This window comes from Puma concolor, chromosome B4 (genome assembly GCF_028749965.1).
Source record: "Puma concolor isolate L17-30 chromosome B4, mPumCon1.1.hap2, whole genome shotgun sequence".
In the NCBI taxonomy this organism is placed as follows: Eukaryota; Metazoa; Chordata; class Mammalia; order Carnivora; family Felidae; genus Puma; species Puma concolor.
In genome coordinates, this window is record NC_141673.1 from 1,635,412 (window position 1) to 1,656,343 (window position 20,932).

The window sequence follows — 20,932 nt, forward strand, 5'->3', positions numbered from 1 at the left end:
GCCCGAGACCTCTCCTCCCTCCCTGCCCCTCCCGGGCCAGCTCGAGTGCCTGCGTGAAATCAGACCAGACGGCAGCCCCCAGCCTCGCCCGGACCCCGAGAGGCCACCATGGCTCTGCCCTCCTGCGCCTCGCCCTGCGGGACGGCTGTAGCCGCGGAGCCTCCGTGGGTCGGGGACGCCACGGCTCAGGAGGACGCTGAGAGCCGCGGGTGTGTGTGAGGTGACGGCCTCGGAAGGACGCTCGGGCTCCCCCCGCGGGGCTAAGTTTCTCAAACGCCATTTGCCGTCTGGCTTGAAGCAAGGGGACACGTGAGCAGGGCCGCTCCTTAGGCGCCATCCGGAAGTGGCCGGGCCGGGAGGTCAGGACGGGGACTTAGCACGTGAAGCCCAGGACCCCCGCCCCCCCGCGACGCCCGCAGCCGTGCTGTTCCTCCCGGAACAGGGGCCGCCAGCGAGACTGGCCCCGACGTGGTGCAGAGGCCTCGGTGGTCTGAACACCGCCGTCCTGGACGCCGGGCCCCCCGAGCCGCGGGGCCAACGTCACCGTTACAAGGCCCTCGGGGGACGGCCACCCTTGGCCCTGCCCCAGCGCTGTCCTAGCTGGGGACATTCCCCCCGGAAAGAGTAGAATCGGGACGCTTTCCCATCTTACACCTGCCGCAGAGGGGAACAGAATTAGGTGTCCGTCCCCCGCCCCCCCCAAGACACCTGTCTCCCTCCCGCCAGGCGCCCGCGCACAGCCCGCCTCTCCATCAGACAAGGCCATGGCTGAGGCTCCCGGGCTGCGTTCCGATAGGGTACGGACCGGAATTAAGTGCTGCGACCTCCTTCGGGGACCCGAGAACACGTACTTTACTTAAGTATTCAGTTCTCATTGTGCCCAACCCCCGTGATTTCAGCTCTGGCTCACGGTTGGTCACTTGCACATGATCCTGGGCGTCCCATCCAGTGCCCCGGCCACTCCCCTACTTGGCCTCCTTCCCTCGCCGCCGGCCGGGTCCTCCGTCCGCCTTCCCTGCTGTGCCCTTGTCGGTGCTAACGACCGGGTGCCCCCGCTGCGCCCCGACTGCTCCCCTCTCCCCGTGCAACTGGCCCCCAGTACCTGCACTGCGACCTGGCCCCCACCCGCCAGCCTCTGCCTCACCCCTCCCTGCCCACCTCGTATCCTGCCTTCTTCCCGAGACCCCTTCCGCTGACCCTCTGCCCCGCCCCACGTGAAGACACCCCTGCAGACGGAGGCCCAAGAGCACAGCTGCCCTGCACCCCGGGGGCTGGGGTTGCACGGATCCTTCCCGAAGTCATGGAGTTAGTCTGGAGGTAACCAACGGCCCTGGTTCTGGACTGTGGCGCCCGCGGGCACGCCCGCCGTCTGTGAGTCTCAGGCCAGGATTGCGCGTCCGTGTGTCCTCTCCGACCTCGCTCACCAGTTGGCACAGAGGGAGCCTAGGAGTTAGATTCTGAAGCTGATTTCTAGAAAGACCATCCTGTCGGCGATTTCCGTGACACGGGCCACGGGAGGAATGTCTGTCTGAGCCACCGACGGTGGCCATGGTGTCCAACACAGCCACCAGCACCTCCCGTATCATCTGCCTTCCACACCCTTCCAGTCTGGAAACGTCTAGAAGCCCTGCTCTGCACCTGCCCACCCTGAGCCCTGTCCTGGGCCTCCGCGAGGTGTGTCGGGGAGGGCTCTCCCGAAAGCCCAGGCTTCTGAGCCGTGTGTCCGTCTTCGAGGCTGTGATAGACTTCAACGGCCCGACCCACCCCAGGTTCTGAAAGCAGAGGACCCGGTTCGAGCCCTCCAGCGTGGCCGGCTGTGGCTTCAGGCATCTCTCTGGCCTCCGTCCCCGTATCTGTAAATATCGGGGTGGCAGGAATACCCATCCTGCGAATTCAGAGAAGCAGTTTAGGGTCCCTGGAGGCCGAGAGGGGATCCCACACGTCCGTGGGCTGCAGGAGTGGAAGGGAAATTGGCCTCAGGGGCGTGTTGTGCTGGCTCCTTGCTTTTGTGGCTTTGATTTATGTCACTCAGAAGTGCTGTCCCTGTACCTGGTCCCAGGGGATTCCCTTTTTTAGCAAATGGAATACAAACAGGATTAGTCGGCCCCAAAAGCTGTTGCACCTGCAGGTTGTGACTCAAAAGGTGTTTAGAAGAGGGAAGGAACCACCAGCTCCGTTGTCCCCGCAGGTGCTCCGAGGGCCCGGGGAGCCCGTGTCCCGCAACCTGGCCCTGCGTCCTACAGGAGGCAGAGCCCCCAAAGTCTCGCGTCCCTGTGCGCGTGGTCCCGAAGCCACCTCAGTGCCCGCAGCAGAGCGTGCGTGGGGTCAGTTGCCCCTGGTGTGCCCACAGCTGTGTCCCTCTCCCCAAGCCACCCAGGAGCAGTGGGCTCCGGGCTGTCCCTTTGAGGCCACCCTCCTGAAAGGTCCCTCCTGGTGAATGAGAGGGTGCCCCCCAGAGAAACAGACTTGAGTGGTGCAGCATGGGGCCGTCAGAGGGCCCGGGGCAGAGGGCAGCGAGAAGGGGGCGCTCCGCTCCCCGTAATCAAGGACCAAAGACTGCAGACTCTTCCGCCCGCAGCGGCTGAAGCAGACCTCAGCGCTTCTGTCACTCCAGGGAGCTCCTCCTCGGGTTTCTCTGGGAGGGTCCCTCCCCTGGCCCCTGACCTGTGAGCGGTCAGCACCCTTGACCCTGCGATGTCCTCTCTCCCCAGCCTCTCTCTCCCCGCACCCCTGCACAGGGGAGCTAGGCGTCCACGTCCTCGCACACAGCGCCGCCCACCCTCCTGTGCTGTGCGTGTCGGGTAAACTGACACCAGCTTCCAGGAGACCCATCGGGAGGTGTGAACTGCTCATGCCCTTGAACGAACCGCAGCACCCGGGGGGTTCACCTGAGACCAGTGTGAGCCCACGCGGGCGTGTTGAGGGGCCAGTGTGAGGTCACGCGGGCATGTGTGCAGGGGCAGGTGTGAGCACGTGCGGCACGTGACCGAGTTGTGACCAATGGACACGAGCAGGAGGAACACGCACCCCTCCCGGGCAGTGGTCTTCAGAGGAATGGGCGTGCCCTTCCTTTGCCCAGTTTCCTTTTGGCTGAGATGCGGATGTGATGGCAGGAGCTGGAGCAGCCACCCTGAGCCCCGGGCTGGCAGCCATGAACTGAGATGGCGGAGTCACCCCACCCGGCGGGCACTGCCCACTTCTGCGCTGCTGAGTGAGGCTCAGATGACAGGGCAGCGAGGCGGATCGGTCCGGTGAGCGTGGCAGCCACTCGGACACTTACAGGGGACAAGGTGCAGACAGCACCCTGAGCTGGAAGTGGAAACCATTTGCGCCGCTAACCCCCTCTTTCTCCAACGAGGAAGTCCGTGACTGGCCACACCACTGACCCTCCAGCCCCAGGAAAGTTACCTGCCCCTCGGGCGCGGTACCTCCAGGCTGTCACAGAGCCCTTGGCTTCCAGCCCCGCTCGTGGGTGACCAAAAAAAGAGAGGGTGGAGCGGGACACCAGATCTCAGAGGGCTCGGCCGAAGGGCTGCGTCCTTCTGATTACCTTTCATCGGACGAACCGGCCCGGGAGGCGTGGTGCTGGGGAACGTGAGGATACCTGAGGGCCCTGTCACGGCTTCGCGTTTTACCGGAAGGCCATCTGCCCTGCTTAAATATGAAAACCGCTACCGTGCCTCCCAGGAAGCCTCTCGACCGAGAGCGTGCTAACAGCAAACGGAGGAAGGACCCCAAGCTGCCCCCAAAGCCACAAAAGCTTCCGTGCCGTGAAAAGCCTCTCGTCCCGCGGCGGACGACGGAGGGCACGCGGGGCACAGAGGAGGCAGGTGGAAATCTAACCGAACCACCCAGTGCCAGAAACGTGGGCACGTTCAGCCACGCAGCTTTTTAAAACTCCTCGACTTTGAACAAAGGGGAAAATTATACGGTCTTAGGTTAATGGCTGTTCCTACACCCAATTAGGAAGTGTTGAACCCATATTTAAAAGGTTGTCTGAAGGACCCCCACATCACCGCTCAGTCCGGCCCTGGCCTGGAATGCACCTGAGTCCTGAGTGAGGCGCCCACAGCCCCCGCCTCCTGTTCGGCGGCCCCCGATCCCCAGGGACAGGTCCGTGCACAGAAACCCCTCCCTGCGCAGAGCGGGCCCCCACGGGACCCCCAAAGCCGCCTCCTACAGCCGCCCGTCCCCTGGGCCCACTTTGCTTCTGTGCCGTCACTTTTCTCCCGCCGGGGGTCACCGCAGCCCCCGTGTTCTCGGGAGCCTGGCCCCGCTCACGCTGGTGAGAGCCGGCCCCCCCCCCCGCCCCGCCAGCTGCCCTGTGTCCTTGGGCAGGTTGTCCGCGCTCTGCCACGGCCACGCACGATTCCACACGGCTCCCTCCCTCCTAACTACGCAGCCTTGGGCTTTGCTCCTTCCACGTCCCAGCTTGGCTCGGGGATGGGGGGACGGTGCCCAGCTCGCAGGCCACGCAGGAGGCTGGGCGTGGGGGAGGCACGGGAGTCCCGGCACCTGTCAGGAGAGCTTGCTGGGGCCGCTGCAGAAACAGCATGAACCGGGGGCCTTTCAGGAGCGCCTTCTCCCTGTGCCTGGAGCCACACGTCTGAAACCCAGGCGTCAGCAGGGCCGTCTCCCCCCCGAGGCTCTCGGATCAGATGCTTCCTGCCTCTTCCAGCTCCCGACGGCTCCAGGGTTCGGTGGCTCGCGGCCACGTCTCCGTGGCCCTCTTCATGTGGCTTCTCCCCTCTGTGTGTCGGGGTCTCAAAATCGCCCCCTCCCCCTGGCAGGGACTCCCCTTATGCATCTGGAGCCCGCCCAGATAATGCCAGAGGACGGCATCCTGAAACCCTTCATCACAGCCCAAACACCCTTCTCCAGATAGCATCACGCCGTTCCCAAAGATGAGGGGTGGGTGTACCTTGCGGGGGCTCCCGCCCAGCCCGGCTCCCTTCCCAGCAGGCCCCGTTCCCAGCGTCCGCTTCTGCGTGTAGGAGACCTGCCCCCGCTCTCCCTCCTGCGCCCCTCACCCCAGAAGCCTGCCCTGACCACCAGAGCCTTTTCCCCTTTCTCCAGACTCCCAGAGGGCCATGCCCACGACAGATGTGCGGCCCCGGTGGCCCCGGGCCCCGTGCTGTCACCCCTCGGCCTCCCTCCAGGCCCCCACCGCCCCCACCTGCGTCAGAGCCCCTGCCACAAGGGAGCCTGGCTCCGATCTTCGGAATTACGTGGGGAATCAAACCCCGGCCGCGCTAAAGGAAAGCCGCATCGCCCCCACACGGCGCGCGGGGTCTGGACCAGGAAGCTGGGACGCGGGCCGTGCAGGCCCGGACGGGGGACGGCCTCCAGATGGGCGCGCTGGAGGGGAGAAGCTGACCAGGGCCACGGCGCTCTCTGCTCTGAGGGTTTGATTGAATGGGATTTCGGGTTTAGCTTCACTGGTTATTGCAGTTTTCCCATTATTTTATTGTGCAAATTCCTAGGAGCGTCAGCAGAATCCGGAGGTAAACCGAGCAGCCACTGTGAAGTGTGAAAATTACCCTCAACTAATACAATCAAACTATTTGCTTATGGGATCACTGCATGGAAATGAGGCCTCGGGGCCGGCGATCTGGCGGAGGGCTCAGGTCACCTTCCCGGGCCGCCGCAGCCCCCACGGGACCGACGGGCTGGCTTGTGCGGGCTCCACGACCATCGGCAGCACACCCCCGGGGCCAGGCAGGGCGGGCGGGGCTAGAAAATACATCCGTGCCAGATACTCCCTCACCCGCAAATAGGAACCCCCCTCCCCCTCGCCCCCCGCCCCACACCAGACCTCAAGGCCAGGCAGCCGGGGACTAGAGGCTGAGCCTCCTGCGTGACCCCAGCTGCGCCGAGAGGGAGCGTGTGGCTCCTGCCGCTGTGTGTCCCCAGGGCCTGGCCCTGAAGAGTGTGGCAGTCCTCCTGGCCGGCCACACCGAGAACAGCCACAGCAGAATGTCCAGGCAGGAGTCTGGCTCCTGCACTCCTCACACACCACATGGGTCTCTGCAGGAGCAGCTTTGCTCGGAAACGCGTTTGCAGAGAGTTCGGGTACAGTCTCCCTCACTCATCGGAACGTGAGCCCGGAGGATGGCCAGGAAGGACTTACCTGCAGGGCACCTTTCTGCAGCGTGTGCAGACGAGCCAGGCATGCGGGTGTCTCTTCAGGTCAGGAAATACTCAAGGAGTGAGTGGTGAGTGAGTGCAAAGACAGAAGCATGAATAGATGCATGGACGGTGAGTGGGTGGGTGATAGATGGATGGAAAATAAATGAGACAGAGATTTTGTTGGAGGACTGCACGGAAGCAGAAGACAGCACCCCCAGTCTGTGGGAACTTTAAAAGAACCAATAGGTTTGGGTGCCTGGGTGGCTCAGTTAGTTGAGCATCTGACTCTTGGTTTCAGTTGGTGAGTTCAAGCCCCATGTGGGGCTCTATGCTGATGGTGCAGAGCCTATTTGGTCTCTCTCTCCCTCTCTCTGCCTTTCTCTTCCCCCCCCCCTCTCAAAAACAAATAAACTTAAAAAAATAAAAATAACAATGGTTGACTGAAGCAGCATGTGACTCGGTAGCTGGTTTGAGGAGAGGTATGGCGATCCTGTGACTTACACTTAACTGAGGCTGAGCACATGCTGTGCTCCTGGCCCTGGGCCTGGAACCTTCCACAGGAGTGGATTCATTCCATCTACTACTCACCCCTGTTCACAGCTCCCACATCTCCCCACTCACAGGTGAGGAACCAGCACTCACAGGTGCTCACCTGCTGTCCTAAGCCTGTGCGTCCAGGAAACGGCAGGACTGGACCGGCACTCTCCACACACAGGAGGGGGACTCAGGGCCCGCTGGGCACCAGGGGGGACACAGGGAAAGGACAAGCGTCTTCCTCAGGCCCTGCACACACCGGGGGAAGGAGGTGGGGCCACCGCCTGTCCCAAAGAACCCCTCCCTCCCCTCCTGGGGCCCCCAAGCTTGTTCTTGGACCAGTTCTGAGGAATAAGGAGAGTTTAGGGCAGTGAAACGACTGTGATACTATAATGGTGGATAGAACTCACGATACATTTGTCCAAACCCATAGAGTTTCCAGCACGGAGACCGGATCCTGCTGTCGGCTACGCACTCTGAGTGATAATGATGTGCTCGCTGGTCGTAACAAATGCCCCACTCTGGTGGGGTTGTAGGCACTGAGAGAGGCGGTGTGGGGCAGAGGTACACGAAGTCTCTGTACCTCCCGCTCAAGTTCGCTGCAAACCTAACACTTAAAAACTAAAGTCAGGAGGAGAGTCCCAGGCAGGTGCACGGACCCTGGGATCCAGAAGGCAGTGGAGGATACGTTGCACGTATGAGCAGGGGGAGAAGCCACAGCGGGGACCCAGGCCAGGGCATGAGGCTGGGGACCGGGCAAGCGCTGGGCTCTTGGCCCCCACGTCCCGCCGTGAGCCACCCGGTGCCCAAGACCACCAGCTACATCCCCAAGCTGAGCTGTTTAAATAAGCTCTTAGCTATTTGTACATAAATCTCCATGGGGAGGATGGCAACGTGGTCTGATTCTGAGTGTGGTTTCTGTAGCATTCTAATGATTCCATCAATCCGCAAAGCATGTCTCTTGGATCTGGCATAATTAAATGCTGAGTTATTTGCAAATGAAATGTTTAAAGCAAGAAAAGCAGCTGGAAGTGTCCCAAGGCCGAAAGCCGGCAAACGGGTCTGCCCTGCTCGTCTTCTCCCCCCGCCCGACCTTCCTCCTCGATGGCCGGTGGCAGCAAACAGCAGCGTGGACAGGAGGGCCGAGGGCCCCAGAGCCCGGCCCCCACCTGGGGCAGGTGGGGGGGGGCGGCCAGGCTGGCAGCGGGGGGCTGCAGCCGGATCCCCCCCCCCTCCGCTCCCAGCAGGGAGGGTTCTCAGAAGGTGGGAGGTTGTGGTGGCACGTCACAGCCAGATGCTCAGAACAGCCCAGCTGTGACAGAGCGTCATGACCGGAAAACTAAGTGATGAGCCCCCTCCACCCCTTCAGAGGGAAGTCAGGGGTGCGGTCAGCCCCAAGGCAGAGCTGGGGGGCAGGGCTGAGTCAGGGCTCCCCGCGGGATGCCACAGGGCCCCGGGGCCAGCTTGTGTCTCCCGGCGACACGGGGCATTAGCGCAGGTGTGTGGGGCTGCGCGCGCGCGGGTGAACATAGGCGAGTGCAGGTACGTGTGGGCGGATGCAGACGTGGGGGTGTGCACAGGTGTGTACAGGTGTGGGGGTATGCAGGTGTAACTTGCAGGTGTGTGCATATGGGAATGTGCTGGTGCCTGTGGGCGTGTGCAGGTGCGTGCAGGGCTCTGTGTGGTCAGGGCACTGGCCCCCCGTGGCTCCGTCAGATCCAGGCGACCCGCTGTTTCCAACTGAGTCGTCCAGCAGTCAGCCCTCTGGGCCCTGCTAGGTGCCCGCACCCTGCCAGGCTCTGGGACGCAGACCCCAGGTGGTCGCCACCTGGCGAGGCCCCCAGACTATCTGTGACAGTAACATAAAGACAGAGATCCCGCGGAAAGGCGTGTGCAGAGTGTGCCCGGAAACAGATGGGAGGGAGCCGCGTGCACCTGGCGTCCCGAATGTCGGGAAATGCAGCGTGAGCGGAGCAGGTGATCTGAAGGGTCCCGGCACAGAGGGGGGGGGCGGGGTGGGGTGTGTGCGGGGCTCATCTGGGAGGCGGCACGTGCTCCCCGACGCCTGGGATCTGGGGCACGGCAGGGCCAGGCGGGGGCGGCAGCAGGACTCACCACCGAGTTGAGCTGCTCCCCTCTGAACGCTACTGCGCATGCCCACTGGGGCCCCGTCCCCTGACCCAGCTCTGCACGTGACACGGAGGCTCCCCCGGGAAACGCGCACCCGGGAAACGCGCACCAGGGTATTTCGCGCCGCCTCCCTTCTGGGACGCGATGCTTCCCGAGTTCGTCTGTGCTTCACGCACCGTAGAACCACGAGTTCCGTGGTTTCCCACCAGAAAGGCGGCCACGGTCTCAGAACCGCAAGGGAACGGTGCGCAAACCGCATGACGTCCTACAACGCAGCGTGGACCCGGCCACCGGCGCGCCCGGCGGAAGTGGAGTGCGGACTCCAGGTGGCGTGACGGGACCGGATCGGTGACGAAGGTCCTGGTGGCAGTGTGAGAACACGTCCTTCAGAGGAGGTGTGGCTGAAGCCTTGAGGTCAAATGTCACGGTTCTGAAATTGGCCTTTTTAAAAGGAGTCGCTCCCGAAGCCCAGCTGACCCACGAGGCCCCATCAGTGTCAGGTGCACAGCATCCCTGTGACGCCGTGTCAATAACAGTCACAGGGACAACAGCCGTCACTGCTAGAAGTAAAGCCAATGCAGTGAATGTCCGCACTGCTGACCCCGGGCACACGGCCTGCTTCTGCTCCTGGTGCGTCCTTGCTGCTTCTTGCTGGGTTTGGCCTGTTTCCAGTGATGGCGTTGAGTTACCAGAAACACGGATCTCAGGAGAGCTGGGGAGCATGTTCCCCACCACACAAGCCGCACGCGTGGGCAGGGCGCACACATTCAGGCCGCACGCTCCCCGGGGAGGGAGCACACTTTCAAGAAGCACGCGGGCAGGGTGCATGTGGGCAGGGCACACAGTGGGGGGGGTACATGTATGGGGCTCAATGACCCGAACACAAGAGCAGACCCGTGCTGCCCCAGAATCTGTAACGACAAGGGCTTGGCTCCGGGATGGGAGATGGACGATCAATGCTGCAGATTGGTCTTGCTCCGGGATCCATAGAACTAGTAGGACAAAATCCCGAGCACATAAATCATCCAGTTACGGAGCTCACAGTAGAAGACATACAGGTGATTTTACACCACGAGGTACAGAACACACATCCATCTGGACACAGAGGGAGAGGCGTGTGCCCAGAAACTAACCAGGAACCAGAGTGTCCGCCGAAGAAACCCCCAGTCTCCAGAGCACTGACACCATGACTCTCCTTCTGGCCAAAGTGGAGTTGAATTAGGAGCTATCAATTTAAAATCATTTTTTTAAAAAATTTTTTTAACGTTTATTTATTTTTGAGGCAGAGAGAGACAGAGCATGAACGGGGGAGGGTCAGAGAGAGAGGGAGACACAGAATCCGAAACAGGCTCCAGGCTCCGAGTGGTCAGCACAGAGCCCGACGCGGGGCTCGAACTCACGGACCGCGAGATCATGACCTGAGCCGAAGTCGGACGCTTAACCGACTGAGCCACCCAGGCGCCCCGGGAGCTATCAATTTAAAAGTATCATTAAAAATCTCATTAACCTAAACAACATGCAAGTCTGTATAATTGGGGATAAAAATAAAATGACATAAAATTACAAAGTGCTTAAAATGAAAAGGAAAATATTGCATTTATTCATGGGGCACAGCTGACGTGCTATGAGGCATTTATGATTCAAAATACATTTATCAGCAAAAAACCAGAGTTACGTCTTCAAGTTAGAAAAGAAAGGAGGCAAATCCTCTCCCACTCAGCGTCCTGCAAAGAAGAAAGGAAATCATAAAGTTCAGGAAACAACAATGTTGAGGATAATTGTGAAAAAACAAAGGCCTGAGAATATTCATGAGACAGTAAACTTGGGTCAAGACCGGGGAAGAAAAACAAGGAGAGATGATGACAATACAGTTGGGAATAAAAGAGGGTGATAAAAACCGGCACAAAAGAAATAAAATTCTGTTTCCCCAGGCAGTGCAGTGCTAATGAATTGGAAAAACGAGAAGAAATGCATCTTTTGAAAACCTGAAAATGCAGACTTGGGCCGAGGAGAACAGGGGTCCGTGAAGGCACCCCGGGGAGCTGCAGGCTTGGGGTGACAGCAGCACAAGCTGTCACTGACAGCGGTCGCGTAGCTGATGGATTCGCTTATGTGCCTGGTACAACGTGGTTCCACAACCAGAAAGCTGTTTTGTGAGGCAACACAATTTTATTTTATTATTTATTTATTTTTTATTGTTTATTTTTGAGAGAAAGATAGAATGAGAGTGGGGGAGGGGCAGAGAGAGAGGGAGACACAGATTCTGAGCTGTCAGCACGGAGCCAAACGCGGGGCTCGAACCCACGAGCCACGAGATCATGACCCGAGCAGAGTCGGGCGCTTAACTGACTGAGCCACCCAGGCGGCGAGGCAACACAATTTTCAGCTGATTTAATTTATGACCGTACATACTCAATAACGTGTTATTCACCCAAGTACATATTGGAAGGTCATTCAATATGATTGATTATGATTTTTCCTTGCATGTGAGCATGTCTCAAGACTAGAAAATCCATCCGGAGATTCCCTGATTCGATGGACTAAAAAGATGATTCCCTGAAGAGATGTAGAAAAAAATGTTCAGAGCAAAAATAAAAATCTGTTCAGATTAAAAATAAGACTATCAGAAGGTTGGCAATTAAAGAGAGTTTTCTTAAGGCTACATAATAAAAACCTACGGTGCATACCGTCCTTCACAGAAACTTCAAGTCGGCTTCCAGCGAAATCACACCGGAGATGAGTTCGCGCCTCCGCCCTCTATCATCCCCCCATTTAACAGGGCACCAAAACTCTGGCCATGGACACACACGCGTGTGAAATAAAATGGTCGTCGTCCACAGATGAGAAGCCTGTACCCAGAAATCCCAACAGAAACGTGGATGAAATCATGGCACCAATACAGGGACTCAGCACGTTTATCAAATGCAAGGTCGACGTAGCGTAACTCAACGGTCACGTCTACACTAGCTACACCCAGCTGAATATTGATGGAAAATAGAAATGAAATTTACCCAAACAGCAAAATTTTAGATATACTCGTCTAATGAGGACTCGGTTGGTCCAACAAAAAATACACAAGACCTTTATGAAGATTGTTTAAAAAAAATTTTTTTAATGTTTATTTATTTTTGAAAAAGACAGAGACAGGGCACAAGTGGGGGGAGGGACAGAGAGAGAGGAAGACACAGAATCTGAAGCAGCTCCAGGGTCCGAGCCGTCAGCACAGAGCCCGACGCGGGGCTCAAACCTACGGACCACGAGATCACGACCTGAGCCGAAGTCGGGCGCTCAACTGACTGAGCCCCCCCCAAGCACCCCTGAAGATCGTTTTTAAATCCTACCGAAGGGCATAATAAAATAGATTCAACACAGTCCTGCTCAAACTTTCATCCAGATTATTTGGGGAAATTTGTTGAAATCATGCAAAATCATCCCAAAATGTACATGAAATCTGCACAAATAGCTGAGTCAATTCTAATAAATGAGCTGCCAACACGGGCGATTCGCCTAACAGGTGTTGTGACGGGACAGTCACACAGGTAACAGACGTGGCAAGCACAGCGTGGCCCCCGCGGAGGGAAGAGAGAGCCCAGAGACGGACCCGGACGTGGATGGCATCTCACCAGAGCTCAGGGTGGGGAGCAAACAGTCCACGGCCACGCGGAACTCTCCCCGGGGCCGACAAGGAAGGAAAAAGCACCGTCCGCACGGCGCGCACCAACCCCCCGGTGGAATCGCCCGTGGCCAGGGGGATGGGCCGGCCACGGCGGCTGAGTCACTCACACACAAGAGAACGTGGGGGTGGGGACCCAGCTCCCTGCTTGGAGAAAAATGAAGCCACGCTCCCACTTTGCACATCACGCAGGTTAAATCCAGGGAGATTAAAGTGTGAGCATATGAGGACAGACAGGGAAGCTGATAGAAGCAAATACAGAAGGATACGTGTTGTGAGGCAGGGTTGGGAAATAGTGCTTCATTTAAAGGTCTTAGAAGCACGAGCCAGAAGACGGGCGGGGGGGGGGGGGGGAGGTTATGAATTTGAGTTCATCACCGTTCGGGAATGCCCTGGCCTCAGGGAATATGGAGGAGGCAGACTCCCGCCAACCACACGCCCTGGACAGACATGCGGAGCAGCTCCCGGAGCCCCTGGAAGGGCACATGACAGCAGGTGCGCTGGGGACAGAAGCTGGCGTGTGAAGGACCACCCATCCGGGGGAGGTATCATCCAGCCTGGGCTCAATGCAGCCCCAGACAAGAAGTGAGCCCCTGGAGAGGCGCCCCCCTCCTCGCTCAAGGACAGAAGATGGGGCCCCTGGATCAGGAAGAGGAGGAAATGGCTCCATTCCTGTTTCCTGCCTTCCAGATCCTTCCGCAGCCTGAAATAAAAGCACCGTGGCGGCAGCCACTGCGGCCCCTCGATGCCCGTGGCGGGAAAACGCTCAGCCTCTGAGGGAGGGAGGCTTCCTTCTGACCGGGCGGCTCCGATCCCGAGGGCACGGGTGAGTCCCCAGTGGTCTTCCTCTCTCTGTCTCCCAGGAATGAAGGGAAACCAGGAGACCCACTGGTGGCAGACTGGGTCTGAAAGACATGTGGAAGGAGTCTCCAGGTGGCCGGCGTGGTCCCCGAGGGGACAGGAGACCAAGGGGTGACGACAGAGCCGCGGGGGGGAGGGCGGTGTGGTGATGCATCCGGGGAGCCTGGGGCTGTTCTCCCTCTAGAGTGAGCCGAGTGTGATGGGGCGGAGGGGAGCACAGGGGGCTCCGGGGGCGGCCGGGCGTGGAGACGCTTCACGGGGGCCGAGGTGGCAGGGAAGCGCCTGAACCCCGAGTGGGTCGTCCAACTGCAAGTGTGTAGACGGTGATGTCCGGAGCAACGTCAGCAGAGAGGCTGACGTTTAGGGCTCAGGAGGTAAACTGAGGTAGGGCACAGACTGTTCGAGGAGGTGGCAAAGGGGAACGCATCAGAGGTGATCACACACGTTGTGTACCCCGCGTGCACCACCTAACAGACCCGCGTTGCCGAAGTGTGTCCAAAAAAGAGCAATAATAGAGGGAAAACACGAACAAGATGCTGTGTGCAAAGCTCGCTTCCAACAGAACGGTGTAAGTCGGTTAAAAGGATGTGAAACATACACCACGATGATTGATCAAAACGGATCTGGGCAAACCCGGAGCGTCTGCTCCTATTGGGTAAAGAAACCTGACGGGACACAGTCGGCGAGACACAAGTGGCCACAGAAGGGCCAGGGTGGCTTTGGTGAGTGTGTGTGCGTGTGCGTGTGTGTGTGCGGGTGCGTGTACTCACTTGTATGTGCATTGTGTGATGTACCCACTTGTGCTGTGTGGACGTACTCGTGGACACACACACACACACACCGCATTCCACGGATTGCAGCTGTGGGTTCCCTCCGAGGAAGGACCCCAGGGGTGGCTGCCACAGAAGGAGCAGGACTTCGGGGACAGTGTTGGAGGCGGGTGGCCTTCTGGGGCCTTCCGCACACAGGGAGGGGGTGAGAGGGACTGAGGGCAGCCTGCATCCTGGGCGTGACCTGACGGACAGCAGTGCTCTGTGGGGAGGACCTTGGGGGGACGAGCTGGGGCAGGAGTGGCAGGCAGGGTCGAGGGTCAGCTTCAGGCAGGGTAGTGACAGGTCACGGGGGCATCTGGGGGACTGAGGCCACCCGGCCGGACAGCTGCCCAATGTGGCCGTGGGGAAGATGAGGTCGCCTGGGGCCAGGGGGCTGGCCTCCTGGAGGTCAGAGAAGGATGAGGAATCAAAGACGTGGGCCAGCCGGGCGTCTGGATGGGGGCCGGGAGGTCTCGGGGGACCAGAGCAGAGCATCTTCTGCAGGTGGGGGTTGGACGCGCAGCCGGGAGGGGGAGGAGAGGGGAAACGATGTCGGTGTAGAGGCTGATGAACCTGTGCCAAGCGGGTGGGTGTGCGGTGGGCACGGAATCTGTCCCCGGGCTCCAGGCAGCCATCAAACTCCGTCTGGGCGCCCGCGGCTGCCGGGCAATCGGCTCTGTGCTGCCCAGGACGGAGACGTGGAGGTTCTTCCCAGGAAAGCGGATGCGCTCACCCCAAGTCCCCCCGAGGCCAGGCAGGGATCGGCCAAGGGCACCGCCACCGCCCCCCCTCCTCCGCCCAAGACATGTTGTTTAAAGGAAATGCACACGCGGACCAGTCGGCCCACGGGGCCCTCCGGTGCCAGCAGCAAGAGGCCGGGCAGGCTGGCTCCCCCTGCCGTGGGCGCGAGGGGTGCCCAGAGGCGCACGCGTCTTCTACATGTGCTGCGGCCACGTCCTCCGGGGCACGGCGTTGTGGCGGAAATTTTGCCTGAAATTACGGATCGGGTGGTGGTAGGTGGCCCCTCTCAGGTGTTAGAAACAGCTCCGCGATCTGTTTTTCCGTCTCAAACACACCTTCGATGTGCTCTGCGTGCCTGCGTGGGAAAAGGACTTCCAACAAAAGAGCATCTTCATGACGTGAGCTGACGGGCTTCCGGATGTGGGATGTGCACTTTGGGAGGTAATTCGAAACGCACTGGCCACACCGGGCTGACAGGGAGCCGCGCTGCCCGTGGCCGGGCTGCTCGGCCACGGGCGACCTTCAGCGCCTGCCTCACCGCGGCCGCCGGGCAACCCGGCCCCTGTGCACACCTGGGCCCTGACATTTCTCCCCCCAACCCCCTGCATCGGGCCCGGGTGTAGAGATTACTTAAAAGAAACAAACGAATAAGTAAATCACAAATGATGAAAAGTATTTCCTGTTTGTCTGAAATTCGCATGTAACTGGCCTTCTGTATTCGCTAAGCCCAGCACGCTGGATTTGGAGGGTGTGACCCTGGAGAGACAGACAGACTGAGGATTATGGGAGCGGGGTCGGTGACTAGGGAGGCTCAGACGTCCCCATCTGCTGTCGGTCTGTCTGCTGGGGGCCCAGGAGGGCCGGGCTGTCGCTCCCTCCAAGTCCGGGGTGGGACAGCAGGACAGACAGAGAGGACGGACGTCCCGGCTCAGCAGCGAGCCCCCCCTCCTCTGCCCTCTGTGCCACAGAGATCGTCCCACACCGGGGACGCCTCCACTGTGCTCAGCCCTTCCGGAAACACCCCCAGAGACACTCCCAGAACTATGTGTTACCAGCTCTCTGGGCACCGTCCTGTTGACACAAAATTAACCATCACAAAGTCTTTCTAAAAACCACAGGGGCGCCTGGGTGGCTCAGTCGGTTAAGCGTCTGACTCTTGGTTTTGGCTCAGGTCACGATCTCACGGTTTGTGAGTTCGAGCCCCATGTCAGGTTCTGCACTGACAGCTCAGAGCCTGGAGCCTGATTGGGATTCTCTCTCTCCCTCCTTCTGCCCCTCCCCTGCTTGAGCTTTGTGTCTCTCTCTCTCTCTCTCTTTCAAAATAAATGGACATTACACACATTAAAAAAAAAACATATAAACCATATTTGAGCTCTCCTTAGCCATCTCTGGTCTGGAGCAAAGACAGCAGCCCAGTTTCCAGGAGAACCCCACTGGTGGCTGACCCAGTACCTTCCAGTGGCCAAGGAATGTGCTGGAAACCACGTGAACCGGGGGTCGGCAGGCACGTGCCCCGCATAGAGGTCAATCCATCTCTGAGACCTTCCAGATGGGACCCCTCTGGGGGTGGCATCTGACCCAGCCCTCGATGCTAGTGGGCAGGTGGCCGGGCTCAGCTTCTCTCTGGCTCTGCGGCTGATTAACTCCCCGGACAGAACCACAGACAGAACCGCCCGGGGTCCCCGATCTCCGGGACTGGAGGTGCACACCGGCCTCCCACCTGCCTGCCGAGGGCAAGGCCGTCCCTCCCGCGCTGCGTCCCAGAGCGAGACAAAGTTCCCTCTGCTCTTGTGTCCTGTTGAACAGAAACGCGGCTCTGACAACTGAGGGCAGGGCGGGGACTGCTTTTTCTTGTGCTCGGGGACCCGGGCGGGAACGGTAGCTCCCTCACCGGCTGGTCCAGACGAAGCAGACACACGCAGGGCCTGCGGCAGTGGACGGCCGAGTTTGACCTTGTGACGGCCAGCTGGCTGGAAGTGATGAAGAGGTTGCGGGGAGAATCCGCATTGTCTCGGAGAAGCCGCTCCCGGGTCCAGAGCTGACGACACCGATGTGCGTGGCCCTGTCCTGCTGGTTCCAGGAAGTCGGCCCCGAGCGGACACACGGGGCACGACTCTGCCCACCTCCGGCCCTCCCCTGATGAGCCTGCACCCCGACCCTCCGCCTCTCTCCGGGGCCGCCCCTACCCTCCTGTCCCCCACCCCCTGCAGGGTCCCCATCCACGTGTGCAACTTGCTCCGCCCTTTCAATGACCTTGCGTTTTGGTCTTGCTTCCAGGGAGGACTTGTCCCCCCGATCTGTTTTGTAAACTCCCATCCAGCCCTCAAGACCCACCACATGAAGGTGTTTAATGATCCAGGGCCTGGTTGGTCCCTCCTTCCTCTGTGGGTGGTGCCGTCACATTCTCCACACTGTCCCCTTACCGGCACGTGACCTGTCCGAGGGCGGGGACCTGCTCATGCGGGTCTGAATGCCCCGTGTTTGGCACACAGTGTGTATGGTCTGGGGTCAGTCGAATTAATAAATTCTCTCCTAATGTTTAAACCTCCTGACGCCCAGGAGGCCTACTCTGATGGGATAAACTACATTCCAAGCTTTACTTGAGTTCCCTGGACGCTTCTCAGAGAGTGCACCCCCCTCCCCAGGCCTCTCCCAGCATGCCTGCTCCTTCCCATAGGGAGGCTTCTTTCCAGAAGGCTTTTCAGGCATCGCCAGAGCTGGGGGAGGGGCAAAGCTCAGACACCTGGGCAGGCTGAGGCCACCTGGGGGAGCGGCCGGTCTCTGGGCATCAGGACAAGCCCACCTGCTTCCTGATGGGGCTCCGGCCGCTCGGAGGTGTCTCCCCGAGGACGTTCTCCGGCTTGTGCCAGGAACAAAGCCCGGAGCCGGTGGTTAGCGGGCTCTCTCCGGGGACACCCGGGAGAGCATCCCGACCCCCAGCATGCTGACGGCCCCCCCACTTCTGGCTCCTGGGTGCCTGGACCAGGAGGGTCCAAATGGAGACGGGCGCTCGAGGCGAACGACGCACATCCGATTTCAAAACTTGCTACGAGATAAAGGTGGGAAACTAATTCATCATTTTTTGAACTGGTTACACATTTCGGTGATAAGAACTGGGTAATTGGATTAAATACAATAAATGACTAAAATACAGACATTTCACCTGTTTGTTTTCCTTCATCGAGTGTGACCAGGGGACACAGAACACTCGGCGGCTCGTGCAGTGCTCCCTCTGGGCGCTGGACCGCCGTTCGTGCCAGCGTTCCGGTATCTTCCCTGCACGCCTGGGCCCCGGCCCAGCCCAGGGAGGGTCTCCCCGCTGTCACGTGCGGGGGCTCTGTGACGGCACCTCGCTGCGTCTCTGGGAGCCCGGCGCCATGTGGGGAGGAGCACAGCCTGGAGGAGGCAGGAAGTTAACCGCGGCTCTTGAGGCTGGGCCAGAGCGAACTCCAGGGCGGGATGGGCGGCCTCCACCAGCACCAGGGGCTCGCGCGCAGGGCCACTTTCCTCTTGGTTTGCCCACGGCTCACGCGTGGCTTCCGTGTGGCACTCAGGGCCGGACTGGGGGCAAGGCTGAGCCGCACAGGGGTGGGGCCGGCGGGAGGGCTGGCTCTGCGAGGTTCAGGGAGCTGGAAGGGCCCCGCGAGGCCCCCGGTTTGGGTTTGCGTTCATTGCCGGTCAACGCCCTGCCGACCTTTGCCGCACAGCGGTCCCTGCAGCGTCTCCACGCGAAGTAGCCGGTCGACTAACGCACGCGGCGGTCTGCGCCCGTGCCCGTGCAGGGGCCTCCTGGTGACCAATGACCGTGAGGTCCTGGTGGCTCCGGGTTGAAGGTGGGCCCGTTGGGTTTGGGGCTGGGGTCCAATAACTACCAGTTGCTGTCTGGGCCCCCACTTCCTGGTCTGTAAAATGGGGTCCTCAGGCCCCCCCCCCCCCCACCGCGTCAGCCGTGGGCGGTGGGCACAGCCTCGGGCACCTGCAGGCCTCAGAGCGTGGGCCACGTGTGGCTGGGTGTCCTGATGTTCCTGAGCACCAGTACCGGCCCCACTGGGGCAGCTCGGGAGGGGGCAGGTGGACGTGAGCCCTGCTCTGGCTCCGAGAGGGGCCCCCGGAAGGGGAAACAGGGACAGAGAGACGGAGACAGAGGCCGAGTCTTTCTGCCATGAATGATTCAGAGACGGAGTCCCCGGGGCCCAGGCGGTCCCGTCTCGATCCCACGACGACCACGGGGAAGGGAGGCGTCGTTTGGAGACCCTCTCAGGATATCCCCAGCCATGCTGGGTCTGTGAAGTCACCTCCGGAATTAGGGAAAAACAGGGAAAAGCAGATTCATGCTTTAAGGGAGTATTTACAGATAGAAAACTAACAAACTATTAATTTTAAAACAAATTAAGTAAAGAAGCTCAAAAGGGTGCCATCTTTTTTCCCGAACTGTCATCGATGAGGAGCTAATGTATTATTTTTTTTTTTTTTTTCAACGTTTATTTATTTTTTTGGGACAGAGAGAGACAGAGCATGAACGGGGGAGGGGCAGAGAGAGAGGGAGACACAGAATCGGAAACAGGCTCCAGGCTCTGAGCCATCAGCCCAGAGCCTGACGCGGGGCTCGAACTCACGGACCGCGAGATCGTGACCTGGCTGAAGTCGGACGCTTAACCGACTGCGCCACCCAGGCGCCCTGCTAATGTATTATTTTAAAGAATGCCCCTCAGATGACACCATAAATTCCATTTTTATTCTGGCGATTAAACCAGCGTGATTTATGGGAGTTTTTTCGAAGGCATTTCCCCCCGTATCTGAAAACACAGACTGCATCAGAAGCACAGACTGCCCATTTGCTGCCACTATTTCAAATTGATTGTATTCCACTATCTCGTTTGGTGATTTATAACCTGGTTTTTCTTGAGATTCTAATCTTAATATTGTTGACCTGTTTGTAAAGCGTGTCTCCCTATCTACCTTTGGCGACATTGCAATCGTCAGCCCGTCCCGTCTGGGATTCTCGGCCACCCGCCTGCCCTGATGCAGGCCGTGCCCCAGGGGGCTCGGGTGCAGCCGTGTGTGCGTGAGCGAGAAGTCCGCCGTGCCAACGCCGAGCGGGCCGCGGCCCAGACCCTGAGCACCGCCCTGGGAGGGGAGGAGACGGTGCGAGAAGAAACAAAGCTGGATCCAGCAACCGCCACGCCCCCCCCGACTGCTTCTTTCGGGAAGAGACACAGCCGGTCCAGCCACCGCCGCATTGCCAGCCTTGATCAGCGACTCCGCTCTGTCGCTCATCCTTCAGCGGACAGGCTCCCGGCAGTCAGACTGAGCTACGGCTGGGGCGGCAGGTGCGGGTGTGTGTGGAGACGGAGGGACGGGGGTCGGTTGTGTCGAGTCGATGAAGTTCATGGTTTCAGTGAGCCACAGGCACACCGCCCCAGTGTCAAACACACCCAGGTCCAAGTGCAAACGCACTCACAGGACAGACAGCTGTTTTCAGGAAAGTGGTCTAAGTCCGTGACCCGGAGCAGGGGAAGGTGTGAGGACAGCTTCCCTCTGCGACCAGGTGGGAGTCGTGAGCTTCAGGACCCGCTGGCTCCTCCGTCCCGCAGGTGGCCTCCCAGGACGTCCCCGGGGCTGAGCATGAGGCAGCTGTTGGCACGTCACGATTCAGGCCCCTCGGACCCCGGCCGTTACAGAAACCTCAGTGTGGCCAGCCTGACCTGTGGTGTCCCCGCCTTAATACCCAAGGCCATCCCTTGCGGGTTGTATGATGACCAGAACCGGCCCGTCACACGACCCTTGGCTGAACCCGTCCCATGAGCACCTCCAGCTGCTTCCAGAGACCTCCAGTGGCCCCGCTGTCCCCAGGGCAGAGAAATGTCCCGGACGTCCTCTCCCGGAACGGCTCAGGCACCTTCCGTGGGGTCTCAGCTCCCGGGGGACGGCGCCCAGATTCCTGCCAAGGACCCGGCAGGGGCAAGTGATGGGGACAGAAGACAGTGCCCACCTGCCCACCGAGCTCCTTCTGGAAGCTCCTCCGTCTTGCTCACCTGTAGCCGCCATCTTT